The sequence below is a fragment of the Nannospalax galili genome, unplaced genomic scaffold (assembly GCF_000622305.1).
Source record: "Nannospalax galili isolate Female #2095 unplaced genomic scaffold, S.galili_v1.0 scaffold612, whole genome shotgun sequence".
Classification (NCBI taxonomy): domain Eukaryota; kingdom Metazoa; phylum Chordata; class Mammalia; order Rodentia; family Spalacidae; genus Nannospalax; species Nannospalax galili.
Genome location: NW_008333388.1, coordinates 3,608,713 through 3,615,555, shown reverse-complemented (window position 1 = coordinate 3,615,555; position 6,843 = coordinate 3,608,713).

The window sequence follows — 6,843 nt, the reverse complement described above, 5'->3', positions numbered from 1 at the left end:
AGAGAGAGAGAGAGAGAGAGAGAATATGTGTGTATAAGTGGTCATGGTTTAGCATCATTCTACCACAGATGAATACCTACTTTGGGACATGATTATCAGATAAACTACTTGCCTTTGTTACTTTTCCTGTTGCTGTGATAAAATACTGTTTTAAAATAAAATGTTGTGATTAAAGGCACTGTGACAAAAGCATTTAGATGAAGAACGGGTTTATTTTGGCTCCATTGGAGGGTTCGGTTCCTCATGGTGGGGAAGGCGCAGAAGCAGGGACGTCAGGCAGCTGGTCACATTGCATCCACAGTCAGGAAGCAGAGAGAGATGAACGCCTGTGTTCAGATTACATTCTCATTTCCATACAGTCCAGGGTCCCAGCCCAGGGAATGACATCTCCCACAATGGGCGGGTCTTTCTACCTTAGTTAACCTAATCAGGATAATCCCCCAGAGGCATCTCCTTAGTGAGTCAGCAATTCTAGATCTCATCAGGTTGACAATCGAGACTGAGCATCACACCGCCTTACTCACCCCAATTTGAAATGCCATTTTTGCATATGTGAAGTTTCTTAAGCTTAGATCTATATCAGAACATTCTAGTCTATTCCTCTGATTGGTTTCTTTACTTGCGTAGAATATTTCAATTATATAGCTTCCCTTTTTCACTTTTTTTGTTGGTTCTTGGATATTAATTCTTCTTTATGAACTTAAAAGTAATATTGCTCAGTTAAAAAACAGCATTACAATTATAATTGCAATTTACAGTTTGTTTTGAAAAAAATCATTTTTATATTCTTTCTCTACAAATAATTTAAACTATTATTTTTAATTTTTTAGCATGAACAATGATAGGCTTATTGCGACATTCTCATGTGTGTCATTGTATTTTTGCACTTATTTTCACCTTCATTAACTTTCCTCGCCTCCCCACTTTTATATTTTTATTTTTAGATGAATTTTTATGTCATTTTAGAATGTCCAGTAGTTTTGAAATACCAGTGAGCCCTGCTCCAACCTCCTTCTCTTCATTCCCCCAGCTTGGTATTCTCCCAACCCAAGTCCAAGTGCTATGGCAGAAACTTTATGTCAGTTTTAAAAAATAAAAACTACAGGCTGGGAAGATAGCTCAATCAGTTAAGTGCTTGCCACACAGACATGAGGACTTAAATTTGATTCCAGCTCTCATGTACAAACAAGTCTGACATGGTGGTGTACATCTGCAATCATAGCACTGGCGAGGTGCAGACAGGGAGTCCTGGGGTTCACTGGCCAGCCAGCCTCACCTGATCAGTGTGGTAGATGACTCCTAAGGCTGTCCTGTAGCCTCCTCACACGTATGCACACACATGCATGTGCACTACACACACGCATATACATGCATACATACAACACACACACACACACACACACACACACACACAGCCTAGAGATATTGAGTAAGAGGAGTCAAAAGAGGCATAGAAGCCACAGACATCCAGAAGGAAATCCAGAAGTTTCAACTGTATAAGTTAAACCAAGGGAGAGAAGACTAAAGACTCAAGAAACATCTGCCGACAGAGCTCAGGATGGCTCCTTTTGTGCTGACTTGACTAAGCCACAGTTCCCAGATATTTGATGCAACACTATTCTATGTATTTCTGTGAAGGCATTTTCTTGTCTGTGTGTTTAGATGATAGTAATAGTGAAATCTTGGGATTCAAATAAAGAAGACTATCCTCCATGATGTGGTGGGCCTCATCAATCAGCTGGCCTTTTTTATATTTAACATTTATATACAACAATTTTTAAAAATTATCTATTTAAATAACCACATGATTAGAAGAAGCAGTTCATTGCAGCATTAACATATTCAATAACAATTTCCAGAGCAAAGATGCATCTCTTTCAAAATTGGCTGTAAATTTTTAGGTTCACAGTTGAATTAATACAGTTATACAATATTGAACTCAGTATAAACCCTATAAGACATAAAATTGCATGAGGCTTTAACCTTTAAACAAAGATCTCCATTTCATTTTAAAATATACTGTTTCATACAGAAAAACTCATTTTTAATGCTTCTAACACTTAGATATTTGCACATGTGTCTCTAATCTCTATCTGATTATTACCAGTCACAGTCAGTTACTTTCTGAGATCCTTGGGACCTGAGCATGGATATAAAGTCACCAGGTACCTTTCAATGATAATGTTTTTCACCTCTGCTAATTAACATGAAGCAAATTTTTACGTTTGTTCCTCAAATATAACTCATTTTTTAATTTGTTGATTTTTTTGTGTATTTCATACAGAACATCCCGAACAGTCTTATTCATTTATATACCCACATCCCAAACGGCACCCACCCACAGCCTCCCCTGTACCCCCAGCTGAAGTCTTTAAAAAAGCAAAGACTGGGATGCTTTCAGGAACCTCACACTCCATACCAGTTTTGGACTTGATGTAATATTGACTGGTCCCTGGGGCCTACCCTGCAAATTTTTAAAAATATTTTATTATTTTTATGTGTATGAGTGTCTTACCTGCGTGTTTGTAAGTGTACCACGTGCATGCAATGCCTGTGCAGAGGTCAGAAGAGGGTGTTAGATCTCCTAGAACTAGAGTTAGGATGGTTTTTGGCTGCCATGTAGGTGCTGGGACTCAAACCTGGGTCCTCTGGAAGAACAAGTGTTTTTACCTGCTGAGCCATCTCTACAACCCCATTGCCTTGCAAACTTTTTACTTGTAAGCCTCACAGCATTGTGAGCAAATTCCTTCAAATATCTCTATGGTTCTCCATATATATATGAGAAGTTAATAAAGGATGTACATATTGAAGAGGGTGATATGTGTACCTGTATGATGTATGTACATGTGTGCATGCGTGTGTATGCATGTGTGTACATATGTGTACATATATGTGTGTGTCTATGTGTGTGTGCATGTCTGTGTATGTGTGTACCTGCGTGTGTGTGTATATGTGTTGCGTGTATGCACATGTGTACTTGTGTACGTGCATGTGGTCATGTATGTATATATGTGTGAATGTGTGTACAATAGTCTTTTCTTACCCACAGTTTTGCCCTCCACAGTTTCAATTACCTGCAGGCAGTTGTGCTGCAAAAAAAAAAAATGTCAGATGGAATGTTCTAGAAATAAGCAATCCATCAGTTTTAAATTGCAAGCAGTTCTGAGTAGCATGACGAACTCTCACCGCATCCTGCTCTGTCCCTCCGGGGATGTGAATCACCCCTTGTCCAGCACACCCATACCATGTGTGCTAACCACCCGTTCTTATGCACAGTACAATTAGATACTTTGAAAGAAACCAACCACATCACATAGTTTCAGGCACAGTATGTTATGATTGTTCCATTTTATTGTACTTATTCTTTTTCTGGGCCTTTAATGCATAAATTTAATTTTACCATGGGTCTGTATGTACAGGTGTATGTAGAGTTCCGTGCTGTCTGCAGTTTCAGGTATCTGCTGGGGGTCTGGAGACCCTGGGTGGGTCTGTATGCCCTGAGTACAAAGGGCACAGCTATTTAGCCTATTCTATTTTTCTACAGAGCTTTGAGTAGTGTCAATTGACAGTGCTAATTGCACAACACAGTTGAAGAGGTTGCAAGTATGGAAAGGCTATTCTGTTTGGTAACCAGGAGGATGACAGTGACTTCAGAGCACTGAGGCTAGAGCTGAATTCTAAGGAGTGTTGGAGGAAGCCAGCCCGTGGAGAAGTGCACATGATGCCAGAGGCCTGTACGGGAGAGGAGCACGGGGTTGGGGGGGCGGTGAATCGCAGGCAGAGATGGAACAGTGAAACTTGCAGGAAGAGGTTTGGTTTTTACCTGAAGTAGAAAAAGAGAATTGGTATCAGGGGAGGCTTGAGAGCAAGGGTTTGCGCAAATGGCAACGCTGCTCAGAAACACTGGGCTCTCCATCTTCATGAATCCATGGATCCACCAACCACCAGTGACCCTGCTCCTCCCCTGCAGGTTGCAGGTCAAAGGCATCTGAACTTGCAGCTTAAAGTGATCACCCAAAGTCTGGTGTGCCCTCTAGGAAACCCTGCTTGCTGCCCGTGCTCTGTGTCAAGACCTCCTCGTGGGCCTGCTGGGCCTCCTCTTTTTGGTCTCTTCACTCCAAACCACACAGATGCTTCATCAGCTCTTTCCTGCCACTTCACAAAGCTGGGTTCCTCTCCCCAGTCATTTTTTGTTTTGGGGTTTGGGAGGTGTTTTTTCATTTATTTGTTTGCTTTGAGACAGGGTCTCCCTAAGTCCCAGCTGGCCTGAAACTTGCTATGTAGACTAGGCTATCTCACAGAGATCCACCTGCCTCTGCCTCCCGATTAAAGGCATGTGCCAGCACACCCAGCTCAGAATGTTATTAGAACCCAGTCAGTATATCCTCTGCCTCTTCAGGGCTGGCCCTTGCTCTGCTCTGCACACCCAAGGCTTATCTGTAGCCAGGTGCCAGCAGGTTTCAGGACTGTTGATGACACTGCGTGTTCATAGCAGCCAGGATGAAATATCCTTGAACCCAGAGAGGCAGTAGAAGGGTGCTCTCCCTCTCACACAAATGTTGAAGCCCTTTCCTACCACTACAGAAAACATGGATAAAATCAAGAGTTGCTTTTTGTTCTCTGTGTCCACAAACATCTGAGCACCTTTTATGAGAGGCTGTGGCTGAGTTTATAAGTGTTGAATTTCACCTGGTAGGCTCAAATCCCAACCCAGCAGGTTCAAATCCCAATGTTTCCACTTACTAGTGAGCTAAGGCTAAGACATGGTCAAGCCTCTCCATGCTCAAGGACGAAAAAGAGGTTATGACTATCTGCTCAAATCTTAGGCCCCAATAAACGCTTTCTTCCTTAAGTTGCTTGTCAGGTATTTTGTCACAGAAACAAGAAAAGTAACTAATACAAAGAGTCAAATAAGTTCATATACAGGAGACCACAGAGATGAAGTTTCTTTTGAAGGATGTGAATGTCTACTTGGTGCCATGCCATGATTCTCAGAAACCCAGACTCAGAATCCAGACACTAGGTCACAGGAGTATACCATGACCATTACCAGGCAAGGCAGTGTCCTTTCAGAATCTCAGTCTCCTCATCTGTAAAATGGGAAGCATAATTTCTGTCCTCTCTGCCTACAGATTATATGAAAGTGTGCTGAGATAGTGGGGAGAATACACTTTGCCTTGGCAAGTGAGCAGGCTATAGATAATCAAGTCTTGCCCTCTGTGTTCTGCTGGGGTATTGGAATGGCAGTGGCTGTTGCTGGGTCAAGGAGAAAATCTCTCTCCCCTTGGATATCAGGTGCTTTGCTCGGTCCTTAAACGAGTAGGTCATGGAGGGCAGAAGTGGACAGCATGGCTGTCACAGTCAGTGTTACACTCAGGATGATCTGAGTGCCAGCACATCAAAAACTTGAACCAGGGACACATGGTTACAAACAGAAATAGATTCTTTATTAAGAAAAGGAAAGAGGGGGCTGGAAAGATGGCTCAGTGATTAAGAGCACTGGATGTTCTTGCAAAGGATCCAGGTTTGATTCCCAGCACTCACATGGTGACTAACAACTATCTATAACTCCAGTTCCAGGAGATCCGGTGCCCTCTTCTGACCTCCACAGACATTGCACCGCATGGGTGCAACTACCTACAAGCAGGCAATACACTCAGGCACATAAAATAAAACAATAAAAAAAAATATAAGAAAGGGAGAGAGGAACTGGAGAGACAGCTCAGCAGTTAAGAGCACTGGCTGCTCTTGAAGAGGACCTGGGTCTGTTCCCAGCACCCACATGGCAGCTACCATCCGTAACTCCAGATCCAGGGGATATGGCACCCTCTTCTGGCCTCCACAGACATTGCACACACACGATGCTCTTAAATACACATAAAGTAATAATTCCTGGTGGGGGATGAGGAGCTATGGGAAAGTGAGAGCGGCCTAGTGAACTGAAAGAAAAGCCCAAAAAAATGTTGGAGCAGGGCGCTTATAACCCTTTATACGCGGTTTACATAACACCCACCTCTCCCACGTTTGTGTAACTGGGGCTGTTCATGAGCATGCTCTGTTTGTTGTATGAAGCCCAAGTGGAGAAAGCCTTCCAGACTTCCTCCGTCAACTGGCTGCTTCTGTGTGTTAACCTTGACATAGCTTTCTCCAATCTCCATTCTCCAGACACAAGAAACCAAGCTAAGCTGCCCTCACCCTGGAGCCCCTGCCCTTTGTTGTGAAAACATCCATCACATCGTCTCCGTGCTGTTGCTTAATTGCTGGCTTCCTGCTCCTTACTTACCAGTAAATGAGGTATCTGTTCTCCGTCCTCCACAGAGCTTAGGGCAGAGCCTGGGAGCTGGTAGGTGTTCAGTACATGTGTGCTCATTTAATGCAAAGGGCATTTAAGACAAGAGTCAACACCGTGTTTGAGGTCCCTTAGAGGCCCTGCCACAGCGTAGCGAATTTGAGAGGGCTCCAGGCCTAGTTCTTTCTTGCAGACCCGACTTGGATGCCCAACGTCCCTCAGCTCCTAAGGGTGCAAACAACAGTGCAGACCTGCCCGGGACCTAGGAACTTAAAGTGCGGAAAACTGACCAGTCGTGAGCAAACCGAGCAGTGGGCGCTGGGTTCGGTACCCAAGGCTCCTTGCTTCTCTCAAGTGGTGGATGGGCGAGGAGAGCGTGTGGGGCTGAAATCCGGGGTCCGGTCCCCGCCCCCGCCAGGATCCCGGCTGTGCGGTCCCCTGAGCTGGCGACCCCTCCCGCGCGTCGCCATCGTCACGCACCTCGGGCACAAAGGGGCCCGGCCGCGGCAGTTTTCAAAATACCAAGGAAGTTGATCTGGGCCGGGACCCAAGTG